The sequence below is a fragment of the Antechinus flavipes genome, chromosome 6 (genome assembly GCF_016432865.1).
Source record: "Antechinus flavipes isolate AdamAnt ecotype Samford, QLD, Australia chromosome 6, AdamAnt_v2, whole genome shotgun sequence".
Taxonomy (NCBI): Eukaryota; Metazoa; Chordata; class Mammalia; order Dasyuromorphia; family Dasyuridae; genus Antechinus; species Antechinus flavipes.
In genome coordinates, this window is record NC_067403.1 from 116,027,804 (window position 1) to 116,054,989 (window position 27,186).

Here is a 27,186-nt window from a genome sequence, read left to right on the forward strand (position 1 = left end):
ATACCACTACACACCTGTCAGATTGGGTAAGATGCCAGAAAAAGATAATGACGAATGTTGGAGGGGATGTGGGAAAACTGGGACACTGATGCATTGTTGGTGGAACTGTGAATGGATCCAACCATTCTGGAGAGAAATTTGTAACTATGCTCAAAAAGTTATCAAACTATGCATGCCCTTTGATCCAGCAGTGTTTCTACTGGGCTTATATGCCAAAGAGATACTAAAGAAGAGAAAGGGGCATGTATGTGCAAAAATGTTTGTGGCAGCCCTTTTTGTAGTGCCTAGAAACTGGAAATTGAATGGATGCCCATCAATTAGAGAATGGTTGAATAAATTGTGATATATGAATGTTATGGAATATTATTGTTCTGTAAGAAATGACCAGCATGATGAATACAGAGAGGCTTGGAGAGACTTACATGAACTGACACTAAGTGAAATGAGCAGAACCAGGAAATCATTATACACCAACAACAATACTATACGATGATATATTCTGATGGAAGTGGATATCTTCGACAATGAGAAGGTCCAATTCAGTTCCAATTGCTCAAGGATGGACAGAACCAGCTACACCCAGAGAAAGAACATTGGGAAATGAATGTGGACTACTTGCATTTTTTTGTTTTTCTTTCTTTGTTTTACCTTCCTGAATCCAATTTTTCTTGTGCAACAAAAGAACAGTACGGATGTGTACACATATATTGTATTTAAGATATACTTTAACATGTTTAGCATGTATGAGACTGCCTGCCATCTAGGGAAAGGAGTAGAGGCAGAGAAGGGAAAAGATGCAACAGAAGTGATTGCAAGGGACAATGTTGAAAAATTACCAATGCAAAAAACTATATAAAAAAGATATAATTGGTTGCTTGGTTGGGTGTTGTCCTTCATTCTTGAAGAGGACCAGAATGACATCACTATGTCAGAGTCAAATTAATGTGTTAAAATTAATGTGGCTAAGATAAGCTCAGAATGCTCTTCTGTAAGTCAAACATAAATAGTATCTATGAGCATTTGGGGTATATTCTCTCTTGCTGCTTCTAATCTAATTCATGTGCTCATAGAGCTCACTAATCACATAGATCTCGTAGAGTTTATAAAGCACATTGATCTCAGAGCACAGGAACTTGTCTGATGAGGGCACGCCATGCTAGACAATCCTGTACTGTTGTCTCCCATGTTATACAACGAATTCTAAAGTTCTTAAGAGAGATCTTGAGAGTGTTTCTGTATCACTTTTTCTGACCACCTTGTGAGTGCTTGCCTTATATAAATTCTCCATAAAATAGCTATTATCGCAAGTGTTCATTTGGCTTGAAACATTGTAGCCATTCCGACAGAGTTGTGCTGTCTGCAGTAGAATTAAATGTTTGGCAGTTTCATCTGAGAAAGGACTTCAGTGTCTGGTATCTTATCCTGCCACATCATTTTCAGAATCTTCTGAAGATGGAAGTAGGAAACTGAGTTTCCTGACAATCAACAATAAGAAAACACTGGTACTCCATAAAATACAATTACACATAGAAATAGAGTTAATTAGATCTAGAGCCATCTCTGTTTTTTGTTTGTTTGTTTTTGTTTGTTTTTTGCTGAGGCAATTGGGGTTAGGTGATTTGCCCAGGGTCACACAACTAGGGAGTATTAAGTGCATTTCTATATTTCTATAGATATAGATCTGTATAATTATATAGAGAGATTTTCATAGCTATCTTGATATCTCTATAGATATATATATCTATGCATCTCTATCACTATGTATCTATATACATACATGTATACATATACTATGTATCTATATACATACATATATGTATTTGTATATGTTTATGTGTTTGTGTGTGTGTGTGTGTGTGTGTGTGTGTAATTTGCATAGAGATGATATTTGAATCCATGGAAAATGATGAGATCACCAAGTTAGAATACAGAGAGAAAAGAGAAAATTGTCCAGGAAAATTAGTAGATGACATAGAAGGTGAATGACTTTAAAAGACTGAGGAGTATTCAGATAAATTAGAGTTAGGAGAAAGAAGTATCACAAAATTTGAAAGAGGAGAGAAAAATCAGTATTGCCAAGCAAAACAGAAAATTCAAGAAAGATAACAATTAAGACTATATCTCATTTATTACATTTAGCAGTTAGGAAAACACTGAAGAGAATACTTTCAATGATTAAAGATGTCAAAAGTCAGACAACAGAAAATTTAGAAAAGAGAAAAGTATAACAATGATTGTATATGACTTTTTCAAAGAACATATGTCAATAATCTGTCTTACTTTCATTTTTATATAGCACTTTGTGTTGAAATTCTCTTATGCATAATCTATATCATTCATCATATTCATTATATCTATATTTGTGACTCATTCCACTACTAAGACTATTTATATTCATATTTTGGTTGGGAGGGGTAAGGTTGTTTTTAAATTTCCCTGATTCCTTCTGTAGGGTATTTCTATGCAATAGACACTTAATAAATGTTTGTTGAATGTGTGATTAAAAACTAAAATATAAATATAAGAATTATTTTAATCATGTACTTTTATATTTCTGGTACTTGGAAATTTTATCCATTTAGTTTGTTGTCAGATAACGACCACATTTTCACATATTACTGCACCAACATCATTGGTACTTTCAGCAGTACTTTTTTTCTTAATGAATTGGAGTGTATTTATATAGTATTTTGTGCTGCTTCTCTTGTGTATGGTCTTTAAAAAATTCAGGCATTTGTTTAACACTTCATATATCACAAGAGAACTTATACAGATTGACATTCTGGGCATTATTTTTTGTTATTGCTTGAAGAGTTAATTTGTCATTTTGAGAGGTTTGGCACAGGGCAGAGAGTTGTGGGAACCCCTTCTGGTCAGCAGAGGTCCTTTGTAAAAGAATTTACAAACCCAAAAAGGTAGACTGGCAAAAAGAATTTTATTGTTGGAACTGAGAAGTCAGACTTTTCTATGAAAACTGACTTCCTCAGTGGCAAGGTAAAGTTCCTAGCAGAGAAATCCAGAGAGAGAGGTAAAGAGGAGTTGTAGTCCTGTTAGGGATATAGGTGAGAGAGATAAAGAGAGGTTAACCCTGAAAAGAGAATGTCTTCTTAGTGGGTAGGGAGTCCTCGCAGGCAGCTATGCCAAGGGAGATCCCTTGGCCTGACATGATTCTCTGCAAGAAAGTACTCCAAGTTGCCACTTTGTGTAATTTGAAACTTTGGGTAGGGACTGGGGGCAGTTTGAGGAAATCGGACTGAGGTCTTTACGAATGGAATAGAAGATTTTCAATTGAATGAGTATCCCTGGACTAATCTTCAACTCAATAAAGGGTATAATCAGCAGCAAGTTTTATCAATGGAGGTGTGCTGGTCTCCTTCAGGATAACAGAATGAAGCTACTTATCTTGATTCTCTGGATGCAAATGACATTTTCTATCCAAAGTCTATTGAGATTACTTTGGAATATTAATCCACTGAGAAGAAACAAGTTTTCATAGTTGATCATTACACATTCTTACTGTTACTGTATACAATTTATTTCTCTTTCTGCTTGTTTTGCTCAGCATCAGTTCATGTAAATCTGTCCAGGCCTTTCTAAAATCAGTTTTTTCATCATCTTTATAGAAAAGTAATAATCCATTGCCTTCATATACCACAACTTGTTCAGCCATTTTCGAACTGATGGACATTTATTCATTTTCTGATTCTTTTTTTTAGCACAAAAAGAGCTGCTACAAACATTTGCCTCCAATCTATGTCAACTTTGACCTTTTACTCTGAAAACAAGATCTCTGTTCTCAACTTTTCTTATCATCAATAACTTAAACTTTTGAGAATTCAATTGATGCACTAATGCTGAAACCCTTATTGTTAGACAACTAAGTTTTTGTAACTTCATTATTGTATTATTAGAAGAAAGTTTATATATGTTTCTGGGCTAGATGTAGTTGCTAAGGAGACCACTGTATTTAATCAGTAAACATTTAGCAGTTGGTAAAAAAGAAAAAGGAAAGGAAAAACATATTTGAGTATGGAAAGCTATTTATAAGTATGAAATTGAAATCTGGGATTACATATATTTCAATTGAACTGGTTTCCTTTTTAATCCCAAATATTTGATATTTTATGCATTTACAATTATTCTGAGACTTCTACAAGCTTCATGCCAGAGGTGAAAATTCTCAAAAAATTCTAAGCACTCCACATTTCCCCTATAAACAAAACACAATTGAACCTTAAGGTAAATGTAGGTCCATGTAAATCAAATGAGACTTGGGGCTGAACAGTGGTCCTTTTGGGACAATGTGAAAAACCCAGTAGAAAGATCCCAAAATCAAAATTTAACTGGTGTAAAGTGTAAACACTTCCTGTGCTAGCTCAGCAGAAGCAGCAGGCAGGAGCCCTGGGACTAAATGGACTCCTCGGTAGTTTAGAATTAAAGGAACTTTCACCTCCTGGACAGGGAGTTACCTGTCTGAATCCAGGAAGATAGAAGGAAATTTTGCCTGATGAAGAACACCATGCTCAGCTGTGCTTCTGAGATGCACCCCTCTATGGGAAAGCAACCAGCATTCATGATGAGTGGAGAAAAAGTAGGTCAGGGACACTATTGACTACAGACACTTGCAGGAAGATATAGTTCTTGGTTTTGCATTCCTAGCCAAAGAGTAGAACTGAAGTAAAGCAAGAGTCATTATTCCCCTCTCCTTCTCCCAACTAGAGGTAGTTAGAGTAATAAGTTCTTATTTAAAAAAAAAAATAGTGAGCAGGCAAAAGAGAAAGAATCCAACCATAAAAAGTTACTATGGGATTAGGAAAGATCAGGCTTCATCTTCAGAGGAGGACAGTGAAGTAAAAAAAAAAAAAAAAAAAAAAAAAAAAAGTTCTCCTACCTTGAGAAAAATGTTAAAAAGTTATATGCCCCAAAAGAATATATAGAATCACTCAAAAATACTTAAAAATTTGAAGGAGAGATTGAGGAAACACTTAAAAAGAAAGAAGAATCCAAGAAAAAAACAAGAATATAATGAAAAGAAAGTCAACCAATTAGAAAAGGAAATCCAAAATCTTTTAAAAAGAAAATTTTTACAATTTGGTAAGGAAAATGAAGTTGTAAGAGACCAAGGCATAATAAAAGAAAATATAAAGAGTTAAAAAATTTGAAAAGCACATGAAATACTTTATAAGGAAATAAACAAACAGATCTAGAGAACAGATCAATTAGAGAAAATATAAGAATAATCAAATTACCAGAAAGTTATGACCAAAAATAGAACCTTGATATAATAAGATATATAAAGGAAATTGTTTTGAAGTGATAAAACAAGAGGGGAAAGTAGAAATAGAAAAAAAAACCATCAATCATTACTCAAAGAGATCCCACAAGGAAAACATGTAGGAAAATCATTGCTAAATTTTGAAACCTCCAGATCAAAGAGAAAGTTTTACCTTGTAATAACACTAACAATTAAAGTACACTGGAGTTACAATAAGTACTCCACAACTTTTATCAATGGCTACAATAAAAGATCACTGGTCCTGAAACACTATGTACAGACAATCAAAATAATTAAAGTTGTGACTGAAAATATTATATCCTGCAAAATTAAATATAATATTAAATGAAAAATGGATAGTCAGTGAATTGTCAGATTTTCAGAAATTTTACTCCACCAAATCTGAACTTAGTAGAAAATTTGACATATCAAAGCCTACATGAAAGATTAATTTCACATTACTCAATGAGGACAAAGTGTTTATGTTTTATACATGAAACTGTAAACTATATGTGTATATATATATATATATATATATATATATATATATATATATATGATTGATGTTAGTAATTGGGTATTCCATAAGAAAGCCTGGGTTAGCTCTGAATATATTGTGACTCTAAAAAACAAAATCATGTAAGTAAAGGTAAAAATTATGCTATACAAATGAAGTGCTACAGCAAAAACCTACATAGAGGAATTAATATGGGGGAGGAGGGCTGGTAGTTCTGAAAATATTCCTTGCATTAGGAAGTAACAATACATACATACATAAACACACATATATTCATATGTATGTGTATGTGTATGTACAAGAAAAGTATGGCAACCTCCAAATCTTTAAAGAAATAAGGGGAAAAGGAATAGAATAAGGTAGGGTTTAGAAGGGTATGTAGATTAACTCAAGAGAGATAAGGTGTATAGATTAATGGGAAAGGGATAAAGAGGAAGAGAAAAGGTAGGAAGAAAAGTTGACATGGAAAATTTTTGTTACATCTTTTGAATCATTCTTGATTTTCTTTTTTTGGGGGGGAAGGTTGACATGATGATATTTTTGTTTTTGTTTTGTTTTGTTTTGTTTTTTCATTTAGTTTTTTTCTTGTTTTACATTTGTTTTCAATAAATACAATTTTTTTTAAAAATGTTCATTGCTAAAAAAAAAAAAGGTTGAAAATTCTTGTCTAGACAAAAGAAACTCTAATCAAAATGAATTTTGCTTAAAATCTTAATTGTATTGATTTTTAGGTTAAAGATAATTTTTTACTGTCTCCCATTTGAGATTCATATTGGGATTAGGAGGGAAGATTGAAATAATGATAACATAGTGAGGTTTGCAGATGGTTTATTTTTTTCCCACAAACTTTAATATAACCAGAAGGCATTAGTTTGGTAAATGGTAACAGTTTTAAAGAATAACCAAAAATGATCTTTCCAGTGTACTGAGTTGTATAGTAATAGGCTTTAATCATTCACTATTATATCTTAGACCTTCTTCATATTAAGCTCCTGTGCAGGGCTTTCTTTCTGCTCTCTTCCTTAACTATGATATATGAAACACAGAAAAATAAATATGACTTTATACTATAAGCATCAATACCCGTTTATATTTTACTGCTTTTTGTGTCTCACTAGTGGAATATTTTACTTTATACTCAGAGTCCTATCAAAGCTCAGCATCAATGCCTGAAATCATTAAGCACATATTACTTTCACCTTATCCTTTCTTTTTCCCACGGCAGGAAAAAAAATCTTCTATATAAATCTGCTATAAATATAGCTGATATTGGTACCCAAATTTTGGTGTAGGGAATCTTTGATAAGTTACTCCTTTTATTTTCTTATTGCACTCCCATTTTGGTCTTCCCTTTCATCACTTTAATATTTTTGTCCTACTGTCTATTTTTTGTGTTTTTGCTTCTTCAAGGTATCCTTGAGAAATAGAATTAGTTTCTCTGAAATTTTATATTTTTTATACAATGGAAGTATTTCACTTATTTATAATTTTTTCAATTTTATTTTAACCTTATTCTCTTTTTAAATTTTGAGTTCCAAATTTTCTCTCTCCTACCTCTTTCTCCACCCACTGATAAGATAAGCAACATGATATCAATTATGTATGTGATATCATGTAAAACATATTTCTATATTCACTATATTATCAAAAAAAAACCAAAAAGAATGAGTATATCATACTTCAGTTATTCTCAGGATTCATCAGTTTTTTCTCTGGAAATAGTATTTTTTTGTTTATGTGTCCCAAAGAATTGTCTTGGAACAATATATTGATCAAGTTGATTATCATTAACATACATATTTTTGTGCCCAATGATTTCCCAATTTTTCTCACTGTATTTTCTATCAGTTATGACTAGCTATAATTTTGTTTTGTTTTGATTTTTTCTGAAACAACTGATCTCTTTCTTTCTTTACATACATAATTCATATATGTATACTATATATATACATGCATGCATATATGTGTGTTTATGTATGTGTGTATATGCATGTATATATGTGTATGCATCTACATGTACATTCACACATATACATAAATGCATATACACATTTTTAGACCTTATTGTTTCTTACAGGACATTAGTCCATTACATTCATATGCCACAACTTGTTCAGTCATTTCCTGATTGATGAATCTCCCCGTGATTTCTAATTGCATGCCACCATTAAAAAAAAGAAGAAGAAGAATTGGTATATTGTTCACAAATCTTTTCCTTTTTGTTTGAACTCTTTGGGATACAGATCTAGTAGTGGTATTTCTGAGTGAACGAGTACTCACATTTTTGTTCTCTAGAATGGTTAGATTAGTTCATAACTTCCTTAACAGTACAGGAGTGTACTAGTTTTCCCACATTTCCTTCCAATAGTCATCATTAATGTTTCTTATCACTTAGTCAATCTGAAAGGTAAGAGGGGTTCCTCAGAGTTGTTTTAATTTGCAATTCTCTAATCACTACTGTTTTTGTTTGAGGTTATGCCAATATTTATGGTGTTTCAAATTATTCTCCAGAATGGTTGAATCAGTTCATAACTCTACCGACAGGACTTGTCAATTCTAATAGTTGTGAGGTGGTACGTCAGATTTTTTTTAATTTGCATTTGTCTAACCAATAGTAATTTGGAACATTTTTAAATTTAATTTTATGTAATGACTACATTAGCACCCTGGATACCTTAGAATCAGCCAGAGTCAGGATAAGCAAAAGTCCTTAGTCTTTATTCTTGGTTTTTAAAGGTAGGATCTAGTCTTACTCCATCCCCTAGTCCCTCCTACAATTCTCTGTATACACCAATTATCAAGCCAGCACAGGATAGTGGGAAGGGCCATTCCCCAAACACATGCCCATAGAGTAATACAATCAGTAATTAGCCCTAATGCTTGAACCAACCTCAGAGTTTCAACCCTCAAGAGTTTCAGCCCTCTACACTTTAGATAGTTTTACTTTCTTCTTCTGAAAAGTGTATGTATATGTTACCATTTATGAATTAGGATATGAGATTTATTTTTATAAATTTGACAGTACTCTATGTGTCTAAGAAATTAGCACTTTATCAGAGAAATTTACTGTAAAAATTTTGATATTACTTAATTGTACAATGCAGCTTCTCTATCTCTTTAAAATAAGTAAATTATTGCTGTTTCACTGAGATCATAATTGTCACTTGTGTTTTTTTATGTTTTTGTTTTTTTTTGGTTTTTTTTTACTTCAGCTGAAGTCTTTTGGTCTAGCCTTTTAATTTAGCTCTTTGGTTCAAGTGTGTCTTATAAACAATGTATTTTTGAATTCTGGTTTCTGATTAATTATACTATTTGTTTTGTGAGTGAGTTAATCCCATTTGCATTCAGTTATGATTACTGTGCATTTTGCTGTATCCTATTTCTCCTCTTTCTTCCTTTTTTTCTCTTTTATCTGTCTCTCCTCAAATTTCTATTTTGCATCTAACCACTACCTCTCTTAATATACCCTGCCTTTTATCAGTCCTCTCCTTTTCTTTATGTCCTTCTTTTATTTCTCTATTCAGCAGGATGGATTTCTATTCATAATTGAGTGTGTCTATATATTCTTACCTCTTCAACTCAATTCCAATGAAAGTGAGGTTTAAGAATTGATAACCATTTACCTATCCATCACTCATTTTCCCTTCCACTATAGAAACTCTTTCTTTCAAGAGAATTTTTTTGGAGGGAAAAAAAAAAAAGCAGAATTGACATAATGGTAAAAGAGGCCTAAAAATTATTTGAAGAAAATAACTCCTTAAATAGCAAAATTAGCCAAATAGAAAAAGGGGACAGAGATAACTTAGAGGTATAGAAGCAGGTTTAGATATGTGTGTGTATGTATATATCCATATAGACACCCAGAGAGAGAAGTAGAGATAAGAGACAGTTAGAGATAATATATAGGATAGCTATATCTCAAAGTTGCTTTTCAGCTTTCTTAGCCTGCTGATGCAGAAAAGAACAAGAAGTAATACTGTGCATTCCAAAGAGTCATCCTAGATACGCTATCACTCACCCCTTATCCAATTTGTTGCCAAGACCTTTTGACTTCATATTTTCAACATCTCTCAAATAAGCCTTCTCTTCTCCTCTGACACTGCTACCATTCTGGTATAAGCCAGCATCATCTCATGTTAGAACTACTGCAGTAACTTGCTAATGGGTCTGCTTGCCTCTAGTCTCTTCCCGACTCCAATCATGTCACCACCCTACTTTATAAAACTCCAGGAATTCCATGTTGGCTCTAGGATTACGTACAACATGCTATGTTTAGCATTCAGAGCTCTTTAAAATCTAGCCCTTTTTTCCATTTCTGTCTTCTTAAATTTTACTCCCCAATATATACTCTTCCATCTAATGACAATGGCTTCCTTCTTGTTCCATAAATGAAACATATTCTCTTCCAGCCTTGGGCATTTTTCTGGTTTTTGTCTATTCTTGAAATGCTATTTTACCTCTATTCTACTTACTGATCTCTTTGATTTCCTTTAGGTTTCAGCTAAAATCCTCTCTCTTATGGAAAGCCTTTCCCATCTCTTCATTATTCTGGTGCCTTTCCTCTGTTTCTTATTTTTAATAGACTTTGTATATAACTTACTTTGTATGCATGTTATGTGGTATCTATCAATCTATCTAAATGTATAGATTATATAATATGTTATATATATATATATATATATATATATATATATATATATATATATATATATAGTCTTTCCCATTAGATTGTAAGCTCCCTGAGTGCAGGGAATGATTTTTTGCCTCTTTGAGTGTCCCCAATCCTTATACACATTCCCCGACACCTAATAGACATAAACATAGATATTTATTGTTTGACTGATTACATTTGGAAGACATACATTTTGTTAAGCACATATAATTTTAGTGGACTTGATAATTTTTGACAAATAATTGAATGGCATTTAATGAAATCTATTTTTATACTTCCTCATGGTAGATGTAGTCAGAGTTAAATTCATTTTGTCTAAGAAAATCTGCTGGTTTCTTCAGTGACCACTGTTTTTGCTTTCAGATTAGAGGAGTGTAAATGTATACCAGTTATAACAAGTGGTATTTTCCATCATACGAGAAATTGTGAAATGAATTTATCTTGTTCTGTTTTGAAATGAGATTTTTTTTTATTCTTTAAAGAACTGTATGCAGTGAGAGCAGATTGTGGAGAGAGAAAGAATAATTGAACAATTACCCTCTGAATTTTCTTCGGACGTAGAATATTCCTGCTGAAACACTAAGGCAACTTGAAGAAGCAGCTCACTGTAAGTACTTTAAGTGAAATAAGAAGTAATTTTTATATTGCTCTGATGCTTGATGATTTAAGACAGAGTCCACTTTTGTGGCACTTAAAAATAACAGCAACAGCAGTAGTAGGAGACAGGAGACACTTGAAGATTTCTGAGTCATGGATTGCACCAAGAAAGGATACTTGAAGAAGTTATTTACAAGCTGATGGATTTTTCTTACAGTAAATGGTGTTCCACATGTCCTAGTATAGTTTTTAACCATTAAAACTGATAAACTTTTGTTAAGCTATTAAAGTTTAAATTTGCACTAAGACTTTTAGGACAACTCATCTTAGATTTTGTAACAAATGGAATTCGGGTTAAGTAAAATGTTTAGGATAAACTTGAAGTGAGCTATATTTCTTGCCACAATGATTACTTACAAAAATGAATTGCTTTTTGCCGAGACACATAGAAAATTTGTATTGTGAAGTTGAAAATATTTTGAACATCTTGCAAATCTCAATGACAGATTGTCTATACCTAATCAAAGTACTCCATCCACTATGATCAAAACTATACATGAATGAAAGACACCTATGTGCCAAACTTTTGGATTTAATCCCTTTCTGATGTTTTAAAATTTACAAATGCTGATCTTTGGAGTTAGAATGAGAAGCTTGCTCAAACTGAAGTTGCTTGAGAATCTTAGAAATTCTATTTTGAAAAGATTAAGAACTGAAGCACTCATCTTTGCCTATACAAGGCCATTATAATGGGTATTGGTGACTTGCTGTTAGAAATTTTATGTCTTCATAACAAATTATTTGATTAAAGAATTTGTAATAAAATTGATTGTCAATATTGCAAAATAGGTTCTAACTATAATTTTTGCTTTTCCTTTGGGTGTAAGTATGTTGCTCTCATGAAGTTTGAATTTCCTTCTGAGGCCATTTCATTTTATTTTTTTCAATCCATTCTTATCCAACCAAATATTTTGTAACCTAGGAGATATGCTCTGGAACCTTCAGTCTTCCAGACAAAAGGACTATCAAAGATCTGAAATTTGATGCCAAAAAGCTTCAAAAGAATTCAGATCTATTTAGGTTTGGATGTCTACATAGAGTAGGTCAAATGTATCCCTTTGTTTCTAACTTTATCACCTGAAAAGCTTTGTAAGTGAAAAATATATTCACTCTCCTCTTTATTTGATAGAATACTCTAATATAATGTATAAAATGAAACAAAATGTACTGAAACTATAACTTAGGTATAGTTTAAAATTTTCTGTGCAGAGAAAGAAAGCAATCCAAGCTATATTTTTTAAAAATTCTGTTGTTCAGCTCATTCTTTAAATATTTTCCTAGCTTTTAAAATATTGTCACACATTGATGTTTATCAATGATTCAATACAAAAAGATATGATTTTTATTTTAAAATGGTTCATGTAAATTCTATAGTGTTTGTCCTAAGTGTCTTTTGTCTTCACCCCCCTTTTCTTGTCTAATTGGACATTTTTCATGAAATTTAATCATGGAATTGATTCAATGTCAAGTTAGCACTCAAGAGAGTCCAAAAATCAAACTTAATAAAAAGATGGGTATTTCCCTGTTAAAACATTTTTAGAAAGTGACTCTTAGTATATCTCATCACACTAATATAGTTTCTTAAATTACGTTATTTCTTTTCACTGTAGTAATGGTTTTAAGCTTTTTTTTTTCCCCAATCATGAAACAAATGTTGATGAGTTTGTATACCAAAGCAACTTTTTGGATGGAACATGAAACATGCTTTGATCCAACTCAATTTCTCCTAAAAATGGCCCAGGCCATTCTGCAGGAACATATGGATAGTAACAAATTCACAGAAATGATTTTCAGTGTAGAATACGGCCTAATGAGTAAAGAAACAGAATCTGTAAGTTATTCTAAGAACTGTAAAAGCTAAGAATGAAATGAATCCATAACACTGTCTTTTCATATCTCCACTTTATTATGTCATATTGTATTTCATCTATAAATATAGGTATTGGGAGATTAATAGCAATCATTGAAGTATGGTAGTACTACTGTTCATTAACAGGGAGGTAATCCAATGTTAGAATAATGTTTTATTCTTAAGACAAAATGTGGAAGCCCTCTAGTGGTCATAGTATTCAACAGGATTCTCAGGAATCAGAGCAAAATAAATGTCATAATGAAGATGGGTTTGTTTGTATTTCAGAGGTGCAGCTGTTCAAAATTTACAGATTTTATAGCTTTATTCAAATTTCTATCACACTGTTTATCTTTGCATTTGCAGACCATTTCTTATTACTTTTCAAAAGAAGAAAAAAATATCTTCTACAGACTACTTCACAAACTAAAAATTAAATGGAATTTGGAATGGAATAGTTCATGTATATACAGCTGGCTCTTAGAGGAAACTCTGTGATGCTGCATTTATTGTCTTGAGCTCAAAACAGCACAAGAGTTTGGGGGGGTATTTTATAGGCAGCATGTGTGTATAGGGAAGGCAATCTATTTTGTAGAACCAAAAGTTGCATCATTATTTTAACCATTTTTGTGAAAATATACAAGGGTAAAATCAGAGATATCCAGTTTTGCAATTTGTGTGTGTGTGTGTGTGTGTGTGTGTGTGTGTGTTTTACTTATTTTTATTAAGAGATGAGATAATCTGATAGTCAATAGGAATGTTAAAGAGTCATTCCTTTTGGGAAATTTTTACCTTGACTATTTTAAAGTATGATTGTTTTTACATGTCATGCACTCAGATGTGCTGTCCCATACCAGCATATGTCCAGACAGCTGCTTCAGTAGCTGTTAAAATTATTCTTCAATTCTTGCAGGTCTTGAAGAACAATTTCAAAGTCATTGCTAATGTCATTTTAATGATTTCTCTTAAGGAAATATTAAGTATTATCAGTTGAGGCATAACTAAGAACCTGAGAAATAAAGAAGTAGAAATACAGCACCAGCTGGAAAACTGAACATACAGAAATTGTTTGGTTTCCTTTTTTTCCACTCATTATCACTACTTGGTTAAAACTATTAGAGATAGGATCCACATGCATCTGTGTTTCCAGCTAGAATGTCTCATTTGTCTAATCAGATGTGTAACTGATCAAAAAAAACCCATTTTTCTGTAACATTATAATTGAGTGTATCCTGGGGATCTCTTGAAACTTTCCAGTGATTGGGAAATTCACCAGTTTGCTAGATAGGCCTTTTCACTTTTTTTCTTAAATTGAGCCTATTTTTACCTTATACATATTGCTCATAAAGCTAAAAAAAATCTAATCCCTTCAACATGACAAATATTAGATTGTTATAGTGCCAGCTCCCAAATCTTCTTTTCTCCATAAATATCCTTACTGTAGCTAAAGGATAATCAGAAGAGTCTGGGCTCTAGTTCTTGCCTGATTTCTTCTGGATGCACTCTAACCTGTCAAGGTCCTTTGTAATTCCCCCATTGGAACATAATTCCACAGATATGGTTTGACAAGGACAAAAAACAGCTGAATAATCACTTTCTTCATTCTGTTTCAGACTCCTAATCTGTTAGAAGGGTAGTCATCAGGGAGTGTTGGGAAATGATAATTGTCCATCTTTCTGGGGAAAATGTGCCCATATCATACCTTTAAGTTTAATCTGAATTGCTAACTATTTTTTTAACCATCACTATCTGAAGTCTAGGCAATCAATCACAATAACAACAATAATAAAATAAATCAAGCCCTGATTTGCCCATTGTGTTTGCTGATTTTAAAGTGTAAATAGTCATACTGAAAATTTTAAAAGCAACTCCAAGCCAGTTTGAACAGACTACAGAACATCTCTCATGGTGCTGGACTAATGAGAAGCATCAGATTCATGCAGGGAGTTACAAAACTCAGGAATGCAACAAAAATCAGATTACATTTTAATTTGTAATTTTTAAACAAAATTAACAAAAATACAGTACCACATAAATAATGTTAGTTTGTGGTTTTCTTAGTCAGTATATAGTCCACAAGAATCCAGTTATCTCTGAGTTTGTTATCATTGAACTAGATGATCAATAATAACTCTTCTATTTCTGGATCTATGATCTTATCATCTAAATACAATCTAGCAAATCACTAACTTTTTATTGACTGCCATATCACACAGTTAACTCATAATAAGACCTTAGTTTAATGAAACCCCAAATACTTTCCCCATGAGTAGCCTTATATGCATGATGACTATTCTGTATTTGCAAAACTGATTTAAAATAATAATTATTTATACAATACTTTAAAGCTTACAGAGTTCTTTACACATTTTCTCATTTCAAATAAAACATGTCTATTGCTTATCCCTGGATTCAATGCAATCTCAATAGATTTCGCTTATGGCTTTAGTCATATAACATGTGTTTGAATACTGACTCTTTCATCTAATATGTGCTCAAACTTTATATCTTCTGTTACTATGACCACATGCCATTTACATCTTCGTCTCAGGCAAGTGATATAAGTTTGGACCACAGTGAGGCATGCTGGAAAAGGATCAGATTGGTAGAAGTCATGGGTTCAAATGTGGCTCTCTAAATTTAGGTGAAATTGTTATAATTATTTTGCACACTTGAAACTTATTAAGGTTATTAATACTTCATATTTTGATATGGTTTTTTCTCTATTGGTTTTTTTCTGACTATAATATTTGCTTACTTAAAAGTCTTGTTTCTTCCTGTTGTCTCTAGGATAAAATGCAAAATCCTCCATCTGGTTAAGTCTTTCACTATCTAGCTCCTCTCTACATTTCTAGCCTTATTTCATTGTACCCTCTTTCACAAAACTCTGGTCCAGTCACACTGGCCTAGTCTCTGTTCCTCTTAATTAAGTTTGAATTCTCCCGTCTCCATATTTTTTCAACCTGGAATGCAATTCTCTGTCACCTGGGCTTCTTATATTCCCTAGCTTCGTTTAAAGCTCCAGGAGAATTCTGATACTCTGAATTATTAATGTTCTCTACACCTTGAAATAACTTGGTATAGCTTTGAATATATTTTGCATGTAATTATCTATTTACATTTAATATTCTCCACTTCTTCTTTTCCTTAGTATACCATAGATGATAAGTTCCTTGAGGGCAGGGACTATGGTGGTTATGTTTTTAAAACCATAAAACATGGAATTTGATCTCTACTATCACCACCTGAAATTTAATTGAAAAATGAATGGTTTATTTTGATTATGCTAAAGCAGATTTGCAATGATCTCTGCAGAGCACTGAATTTCCATGTCCAAAGAACATTTGTGGATTATGCCTATGTCTGTGTAAAGGAAAGAAATACAAGTTTGTATAGCTTACATTCTCTGGATGGAAGAGCATTGGGAGCATATAAAGTGCTATTAACAGAGTCCACGAACATAATAGGAACTTAGTAAATGCTTTGCCATTGTTTTTAGAATGAGTTGAAATTCAAGCTGTATCAGTTTCACAGTGCATTTCTGGATTTTTTTTAAACTAGCAAAATTTATCTCAGCAGACCCTATTTCTATTTGCAAATTTATCTTTTAGTAAGGTATAAGCATACTTTCATTTCACTTGAAATCCAGAATTTTGTTTTTTTGTTTTATTTTTGGAGTTTTTTTTTTTAATCACAATAGTGTAATATGGTATGGTAGGGTCTGCTCTTGTTTTCAATTGATGAAAAATGCAAATGATTTTGTATTAATTACTGAAGGCTAACATTATGGTGATCTTAATTTTAAACCTATAGAAGCCAAACCCTAATTTATCTCTATCTTTATATGCGTTACTCATGGTGATTTAGGAGTTAGTTTGTGAATTAAGGTCAGATAGTGGCCTTAATTACATATACTTTTCTTTCTAATGTGATTTACAATATATACTAAAAGGTACCACCTGAAAAATCTTGCCAACACATAAACAATTTTTGTCAGTGTTTATGTTTTTCTTCATTATTTTTTACTATAACACAATACTTAAAGAAAAAAAAGAGTAGTTTTAATTAACAAAGTAACTGCCTCATCTGTTATAATGTTTTTAAAGACTAAGTGAACATTGTGAAGGTTTTTTTTATTTTAATAGTATTTTATTTTTTCAAATACATACAAAGATTGTTTTCAACATTCACTTTTGCAAAACCTTGTCTTCCAAATTTTTCCCTCTCCTCAAAACAGTAATCAATCTATTACAGATTACACATTGCAATTCTTTTAAACATGTTTCATATTCATCATTCGGTGAAAAAAAAGGGGGGGAAAACATGAGAAAAGAAAAAAAAAAGCAAAGAAACAACAAACTGGAAATACTATGCTTTGGTCCACATTCAGTCTCCTTAGTTCTCTCTCTGGATATGGATGGCACTTTTTTATCATAAGTCTATTAAATTGCCTTGAATCACCTCGTTTTTTTTTTCCTTGCTAAGAGAGCTCCACTGAGGGGGAGCCCATTCTCTCTCTCTCTCTCTCTCTCTCTCTCTCTCTCTCTCTCTCTCTCTCTCTCTCTCTCTCTCTATATATATATATATATATATATATATATATATATATATATATATATAATTTTGTTTTATTTAATAATAACTTTATATTGACAGAATCCATGCCAGGGTAAATTTTTTACAACATTATCCCTTGCACTCGCTTCTGTTCTGATTTTTCCCCTCCCTCCCTCCACCCCCTCCCCTAGATGGCAAGTAGTCCTATATATGTTAGATATGTTGCAGTATATGCTAGATACAATATATGTTTGCAGAACCAAACAGTTCTCTTGTTGCACAGGGAGAATTGGATTCAGATATATAACCCTGGAAGAAAAACAAAAATGCAAATAGTTCACATTCGTTTCCCAGTATTCTTTCTTTGGATATAGCTGCTTCTGTCCATCATTTATTTGTCAATTGAAACTCAGTTAGGTCTCTTTGTCAAAGAAATCCAATTCCATCAGAATACATCCTCATACAATATCGTTTGTCGAAGTGCCTAGTGATCTCCTGGTTCTGCTCATCTCACTTAGCATCAGTCCATGTAGGTCTCTCCAAGCCTCTCTGTATTCATCCTGCTGGTCATTTCTTACAGAACAATAATATTCCATAACATTCATATATCATAATTTACCCAGCCATTCTCCAATTGATGGGCATCCATTCAATTTCCAGTTTCTAGCCACTACAAACAGGGCTGCCACAAACATTTTGGCACATACAGATCCCTTTCCCTTCTTTAGTATCTCTTTGGGGGTAGAAGCCCAGTAGTAGCACTGCTGGATCAAAGAGTATGCACAGTTTGATAACTCTTTGGGCATAATTCCAGATTGCTCTCCAGAATGGTTGGATTCGTTCACAACTCCACCAACAATGCATCAGTGTCCCAGTTTTCCCGCATCCCCTCCAACATTCATCATTATTTTTTCCTGTCATCTTAGCCAATCTGACAGGTGTGTAGTGGTATCTCAGAGTTGTCTTAATTTGCATTTCTCTGATCAATAGGAATCACCTCATTGTTGAAAAGAAGCCAAGTCCATTATAGTCAATCAACAAGTAATGATTTGCATTTCTCCAATTAATAGTGATTTAGAGCATTTTATATGAATAGGAATGATTTTAATTTCTCCTTCTGAAAATTGTTTGTATCCTTTGACCATTTATTAGTTGGATAATGGCTTGTAGTCTTATAACTTTGAGTCACTTCTCTATATATTTTAGATAATTTATCAGAAACACTGAATGTAAAAATTGTTTCCCAGCTTTCTGCTTCCTTTCTGATCTTGGCTGCATTGGTTTTGTTTATGCAAAACCTTTTTAATTTAATGTAATTAAAATTATCCATTTTACATTTTATAATGTTCTCTAGGTCTTCTTTGGCCATAAATATCTTCCTTCTCCACAGATCTGAAAGGTAGATCATCCTTTGTTTTAGTAATTTGCTTTTACTATCACTGTTTATATCTAGTCAGGAATCCATTTCAACTTTATCTTGTAAGATATTAGTAAATGCCTGGTTTCTACCATAATACTTTACAGTTTTCCCAGCTTTGTCATATAGTGAATTCTTATCCCAGAAGCTGGAGGTTTTGGGTCTAGTGAACATTCCTGGCACATCTAATATGTTTGCTTAGGGTTGGAAGTCCAAAATGATCCAGGGAGGAAAGGGAACAGAATCAGGGAAAGGAAAGGAAGGCACTTAAAGCTTTCTTCTTCCCTCATCTTTTCAGAGGCAAATATTTTTTTTTCCCATTCTTTAATTATTCTCTAATGCTTTCATCTTTGCTTTGTGTCTTTCTTTTGTTTTGTAGATAGAGATTAGCCACATTTTAAAAGCCCATCATAATTAACTATTTCCTTGAACTGAAACCTTTTCTAAAGTGAAGACAGAAAACATAGACACATATTATTCATGTTATTTTCACAATAATAATAATGGCTAGCATGTATATAATGCTTTAATGTTTAAGAAGTGCTCTTTATATGTTATTACATTTGATTCTTACAATAACTCTGTGAAGTAGGTCCATTCTATATAGATAAAGAAACTGAGGCTAATAACTTTTGTGGGTTCACACAGCTAGTGAGTGTCTGAAGAAATATTTGAACTCAGTTTTCATTGTGTAATCTCATTGAAAGTCATAATTTTTGAGAGTTACTGTGATAAATTCAGTACTATGTGGTCTAAGGACAACTTTCTTCATATTTATCTAGCTGGGCCTTGAGATGAAAGACTCATTGTCCATCAATGATCTTGTATTTTTAACATTTCCAGTGTCACAGGGGAAATTTGATCAACAAAAAAAAAATACCATTTCTCTGATCACAATATCATTTGTTAATAAAGGACAGATCAATGACATGTACCCAATTTAAAAAAATAGAGGAGAGCTTACAGAGTCTTTTATATATAGTTCTATCTTCCTTCAAATTGGCCTTATTCTGCATCATTGCATTCTTCCCTGGCAATCCTGATTGGTGAACATTTTATTGAGGGAATTAAGGTTAAAGGTTCTTAGCTTTTCCCTCTTGTGGTCAGTAGGCAGTGAACTTTTCCTCATATGTGGCCAATAATACCCTTCTTCAGCTCCTTGCATTGTAAAATGCTAACAGTCTTAAAAAGAAAAAAGATAATCTCAATGGTGTTTTTACTGCCTTATTCTCCCCTTTCTAGACTAGGTCACCTCAAATTTTAATGAAGGGAGAAGGGCGAATTTCATACTGCTTGTGGGAAGTTCTCACTCAAACTGGGTCCTGTTTGCTGAGCAAACAGAAGGCAGAGTCCCATTTGGATAGTCCTAGTCTAATATAGTTAATGAGAAGATATCTTGGGGACTAGGAATTATTCACATTACTAGGTCCTGGTCAACGCTTTAATGACTACCTGGTCTTTTCAAAACTGGGTTCTTGAAAAATATGAAGGAAATGATGGAAGACAAAAGAATTGGTTATTAATATCATAATATAACATTAATTTCCCTCATCAGATTAGCTGAATCTGTCAACTTAGACTCTGTGGCATAGTTTTTTTGGAATTCTTAGAGAATTGTGGTGCAGTTGAAAAGAATATTGATATAGAGTCACTGACCTAGTGACTTGTAGAACTTGCTCATGTAGAACTGATATAATCCTAGGAGAAATCACTTATGCATCCTGGGACTCAGTTTCATCATTTATAAAGTGAATGTTTTGGGTATTTGCCCTATTTTAGTCATCTCCTATACTTTGTACCTCCATTTGTGACCCATTGGGATTTTCTTGGAATAGTTACTGGGGTGGTTTGCCATTTTCTTCTTCAACTTATTTTACTGAAGACACTGAGGTAAACAGGATTAATGACTTGCTTAGGGTCACAATGGTTGTAAGTAACTGAAACTGAAGTCAGATTTAAACTTAGGAAGATTATTTTTTCTGACTTCAGTCCTGGCATTCTATCCACTATTCCACATAGCTGCCTAACTGTTTTAGACTAAATGACCCTTGAAGTTCCATCCAGCTATAATTCTATTACCTAATGACTTAAATGGAGGTAATATTTTTGCACAATAAAAAATATACAAAGAAAGAACAATACTGGGTGAGTTCTCATTTTCGGGTAGCTACAGCAAAAGCTTTAATTCATTATTGGAAAATGTAGTTTGTTATTGAAAACCTAAGTGTGATATCACCAAAGCTCATAGAATATAAAGCAAGATGTAGTTTACTAGAACATGGAAATTGTCTCTTTTATGAGTTACTAGTGCATGAATAGTATAGCAACAGTTTTCATTGTAACAAAGGAAGTCTTATCATAGTTATAGTAATACTGAAAGAAGTTCTCCAATATATATCTTTCCCAGAGGGGGAAAAAGGATCAATTTTAATTTTTCTACCTTTTAATAGTGGCTCTGTTTTATTATGAAACTTGAAATATTCACATAAAACTACAGAGATACTAACGTGGCAAGTCAAAATTGGATCATTTCTTTTGTCAAAGAAGCATGGTCTTTACTCCTGAGTCACTATTAAAAATAAGTATAAGGTAGTTAAAAATGAAAATTCATGATGAGTCTTCTTTTTGTCAATTTGTATAATTTTTCAGTTAAGCAGGCATAAATCAAAGAATATTGTATTTTTTGAGGCTCATTAAAGAGACATTACATATCAGAATAGTGAAGTAGTCAGCATAATGAAATGATGAATGCCTATAACAATCTGTATGTAAATGATGTGAGACAGATTTGCTAGTGTTTCAGAGGAGAATAACAGTCTCTCTGACAGTTCCCTGTAGGTGCTGTTACTGGATGCAAGTGACAGATGTTAAATGTAAACTTCTTCAACAGAGAACACTTATTAGCACTTAGTGGAAAATGGCAATATAGAATAAGACAAATGGCAGATAATACCTTTTTAAATGAATTTGTTCTAGAAGGTATGTTATTGTATATCAAAAGTTCTTTTGTTGACAAAGCCCATATTCTTGATTGCAGGAAACATTCTGAATTGGAAAAAAAAAAGTTATTTCAAAACCACTATGTATACATACATGCATACGCGCACACACATGCATCCATACATCCATACATATACACATGAATGTATATATTTGTTGATGAAATATTTTTTAATGTTGGACTATTTTCTGAGGATTTGCTTAGGGACTTTTCCATACTTTGATAGAATGAAGAGCTTAGGTGACTGAACTTTGATAGCAGGTTCTACATATGTATGAAATTGAACAAATCTTATTTTATTAAAAATTTGGTAAACATAAAATAATGAATAACTATGAATTCTAAGTTTGGAATCCTAGTTAGAGTTCAATTAATCCATCCTTCTTATTTTCCACATAGAGTAATAGTCTCAAAGATACAAAGTGATTTAGGATTATGGGATCCAAGATCTGGAATTGGAATTTCAAGATTTTAATCCAAATTCTTTAACTATGAATGTAATAGTTTTAATGTAACCTAGTCTCATCAAAAAATTCCAGTTTCCCTTTTTATGTTTAAACTGGTTGTTATACTCAACTCTCAGTTACTTTGGGCTGATTATTTTGGGATTTTCTTGGTTTTGACTTATTTATATAATTAAATAGATTTGTATTTTTTATTTTGCAGATACTTGTCTTTACTCTTACAGGCTATTCCATGATTTCCATTATTATAAAATAATTTTCATCTATATAATTAATAGTTCTACTCCATTCCCAAGATACCCAAACATCATTTTGGATGGCTCTTTCAGATGTTGTTTTTTAATTCTGTCTTATTGTTCTTTAAATGTATCTGACAGTGCCCCTACTGTATCCCAAAGAGGCCTCCCAAAAAAAGGAGAAAAAGGACCCATATTTGCAAAAATATTTGTAGCAGATCTTTTTTGTGGTGGTAAAGAATTGAAATAATGAATGAATTCCCATCAATTGGGGACTAGATAAATAAATTATGATATATAAATGCAACTACAATATTATAATTCTGTAAGAAATGGTCAACAAGCTGATTTCAGAAAAGGCTGGAAAGACTTACATGAACTGATGTTGAGTGAAATGAGCAGAACCAGGAAACAATTATACACAGCAATAGCAAGATTGTGTAATGAACAACTGTAAATAGACTTAACTCTTCTCTGTAATTCAGTGAGCCAAGAAAATTCCAAAAAGACTTTAAATGGAACATGCTATCCACCTTCAGAGAGAGAATTATTGGAGTCAGGAGACTGATTGAAGAATACTATTTTCACCATTTTCCCCCTTTTGTTTCATTTTTTTTCTTTTTCATGGTTTTTCTCTTTTGTTCTGATTTTTCTTCCTCAACAGGATTCATATGGAAATATGTTTAAAAAATGAATACATACATATAACCTAAATAAAAATTTTAAATGTATCTGAGAAATTGAAAATAGGTAAAATCCATTAGTCAAATCTGATTCTAAAAAGTCCATTAAGATGTTTGGTAACGAATGCTTAATTGTTACCACAAAAGAGGTTCCTGAATTGTCAGTAATTTGAAACATAAGTTCTAATTAGTTATAATAGGACATACTTATCTTAGAAAGTATATAAAAATTATTATTGCACCATATAAAAAAATTTAGCATTAGGAAAAAATTGAACATTAGCCTTTTTTTCATAGCTACATAGGATACTCCAATTAAATCTATTCTGCCTAAAACTGGCTAGATTGGTAATGGGAAACCCTATGATATATCCAGTAGTATAACAAAGTATAGTCAAAAGATGATTGAAGAAGAAACCAGAGAACTTTTAAGTCTAACCCCAGCCCTGCCACTTGTTGGCTAGGAAGTCCCTTAATCTCAATTTCTGCATGCCTAAAACAGGAATAAAATTGTCACTGTTTATCTCAATGAGTTGCATGAGGTTCATAGGAAAATAGATTTATAGATGGAAAGGATATTATGGGATGGATCAATATGATGATGATTGATATTTGGGGATTGTCAGGTCCTCCTGACTCCAAGCCAGGCCCTATTGGTAACACAGTAGATTTAGAATAAAGATTTGTGTTCTTAAGTTCAAATCTGTTCTGAGTTATTTACCAACTATGTGACTCTGGTCAAGTCACTTAACTCTGATTACCTCACTCACCTCATTTCCTCATAAAATGAGGTGAAAAGGAAATGGCAAGTCACTCCAGTATCTCTGCCAAGAAAATTCCAAATGAGTCCCCAAAGTGTCAATATGATTGAAACATTTGAACATTTTCTTTTGCTATCTTCAGTAACTTATTCTTATTTATCCCTGAAATCTAGGCATGTAAGCATATCTTTTCTTTTTTTTTTCCTTGTATATATATTTTCAACCAGATTTGTAATTTCATTAGAATAGGGAAGTCCCAATAAGGAATTCCCTGTCAATAAAAATTTGCACCTTAATAAAGAATCTTAGAGTATTGTGTGAAGACACTAAGTGGTTAAAAGATTTTCTCCAGATTAAATATGTCTCAAAGACAAAACTCAAATGCAGATCTTCCTGTCTCAGAGGCTAGCCACTCTATCCATTTCTAGATCTCTATCCATTTCACCACTTTGTCTCTTTAAGCAATTGAACATGATTATTAATTGCTAATTTCCTATATCTTCTTTAGCTTTCTGATTAAAAACTTCTTCCATTTTTTGGTCTATCTAATTTTGATAGTATAGCTATTTCTTTATTGCATATCATAGTCTTTCAACACCTAATTCAATAAGGTTTTCAATAAAGATCTCATCAAATATCTCTTAGTCATCTATCTGGCAAAGAGCCCATACAAATTTATTTAAGGTGGTACTAGAAGAAGGACTCCCCAGGCCAGATATATTAATGGCCTCCTAGAGATAATGACATCAAATCTGTCAAACACTAAGCATAGTGCCATTCACATCTGGGGCATTTAATAAATTCATATTCCCTTCTCCTTTCTTTTCTTTTATGTTCATAGTTCTGTGTGAGATGCAGAGCATTAAAAGGAAAAAAATGCCATGCCTGTTCCAAATAAGTTTTCATTCTATTCCACTAGGAGATACAACAGATAAAATAAAATGTGATTATAAGATCATTGGGGAAAAATTGAATAAAATTCTGGGACTTGCATAAAGAAGATCTAAGTTCAAATTCAGTCTCAGATATTAACTGGCTGTCATTTTACTGTTCTCTGTTTATTTTTTTCCTTTAAAAGAAGCATAATAATAGTAATTACTCAGAGGGTTATTGTGAGTCACAAACAAGATGTGATTTGCAAGTAGCTTTAGAACATAGGTACCGATTTTAGGAAGTCACACCGAACTTGATCAGGGCATTGGAGGTTTTCAGTGGAGACAAATTCAATGCATTGGGTTAATACTCAATAGTTATTGTCATTTGCATGCATGTGCCAGAATGACAACAATTTTCTAGAAAATCTTTCTAGGCAATAGTGTATTATGATGACAATTAAATTCCAAAATATCTTTCTTATAACTACTGTCAACTGAGAGTTGTTTAACTGTTATATAGTCAGGGTTCTTATAATAAACAATTTACACTTAAAGGGGAATCTGCATTTAGCACATTCATTTTGATAGGCAGTAGAAGATAAAGTAATGAAAGTGAATCTACCAGTCAGTCACTCATGAAAATCAGCCTTATTATCATACTTCAGGCCTTCTTGGTACCACAGGCACTTAATGAAATATGAAAAGTGTCAAATTTTGTTTGGAAATTCTAGAGTAAGCTACCAGAATTCACAATAGGAATATGGTAAGATGTGAAAAAAGGATACCTAGGATACCTTGTTTTTAATGAGAGCTAATATTCATTTCACTTGTTATCTTAGACATTTGAACATGTGAATTTCTTACCAGAGGGAAAGCATTATCCACCTGGGCAAAGATGATATCTCTTAACATTCCAGTCTCACATGATACTTGTCAGAAAACCTTAAGTCCTTCAGAGATTAATTGTCCTATAAAGGGTCTTCTTCCTCTGATTCTTTTAATATTTATAAAGTATTTAGCAAGATTTAAATAGGTATATACATCTAGTTATTATTATTGTCGTTGTTGTTATCATTATTCTTACATTTATTATCCAATGATTGATTCTATAGATTTAGAACTGCAAGGAACCCCAACTTTCTAACAGTCTCACTCATCATTTAGAGGCAAGAACACCAAGGTTACACAGATGTGAAGTAACTTAACTAAGTCACAAAAGTGACAAAATTTCAATTCAGGGCCTTTGACTGCAAACAAGTATACTTTACAGTTAACTATACTGTTATCACTTTTTTCCCACAAGGACTGCAAAATAGCATAGTCATTAGAATACTGAACTTGGTGTCAGAAAGAACTGATTTCAATATCTGCTTTAGTTATTATTTTTGTGATTCTGAGTAAATCACTTAACTTCTCTCTCAATTTCCTTTTTTTGTAAAGGGAAGGTCAGTATACTTTCAGAGTTTTTTAAGGACCAAATTTAGTAGCATAAACAGTATTCCTTATAAATATTAACATATATTTTTTGTTTTTTATACATTCTTGGTAGGTTTTGTACCCATTTTCATATACATGTCATTCTTGGTAGTATCTTCCAGTCTGCTTCCATCTTCAATATTTAGTTTTCCATTGACCTTTGAATCACCTGGAATTTTTACTCTTCTGAGATTATAACTATTCATGATTTATAACCACATGATCTCACTGAGACAATATTGCTGTTTATGAAATAGACTTTCTTGGCATTGAGCAGGTAACATGTTATTGAAAACTCACCCCAGTTTCTCAAAATTAATTCTCAAGATCTTGCTCAACTTTGGGTCCAGATGATTGTTTATGTGTTTGTTTGTTTGGCAATTCTTGTCCAACTATTATTGATGAACAATAAGCAACCTTGCCCTGTTATCCCCTTAAAAGCTAAAATAACATCTCACCAGCTTTGATATTGTGAATTTTAACCCAGTTCCCTTCTCTGGCTGTTCCCTTTATTTGAGCTAGTCAAGGACACTCAAGCAATATCTAAGATGAATCTCTATTTACCATTCTCTTTATTGCATTTTCAGATATAGTGGGAATCCTTGTATGTTCTCTATCTGAACAGTACTTATGTTTCTCCTTTATGCCATCCCTAAGGAAATTGACTACAATCAGTTAGAGATCTTTGAAGTGGCTTCTTGACCTATGTTATAATTCTTTGTTTTATAACAAGGGAGCCAAATTGT

General features: G+C 32.5%; 1 long non-coding RNA gene across 1 annotated transcript in view; it reads left to right on the forward strand.

Moving 5' to 3' along the window:
• LOC127540172 (uncharacterized) overlaps positions 1-27,186 on the forward strand; it is a 135,119-nt gene that overhangs the window by 74,964 nt on the left and 32,969 nt on the right. The window contains exon 2 of the long non-coding RNA XR_007948105.1: positions 10,947-11,071. This is a non-coding gene — a long non-coding RNA (uncharacterized LOC127540172). The remainder of the gene's footprint in view (positions 1-10,946; positions 11,072-27,186) is intronic.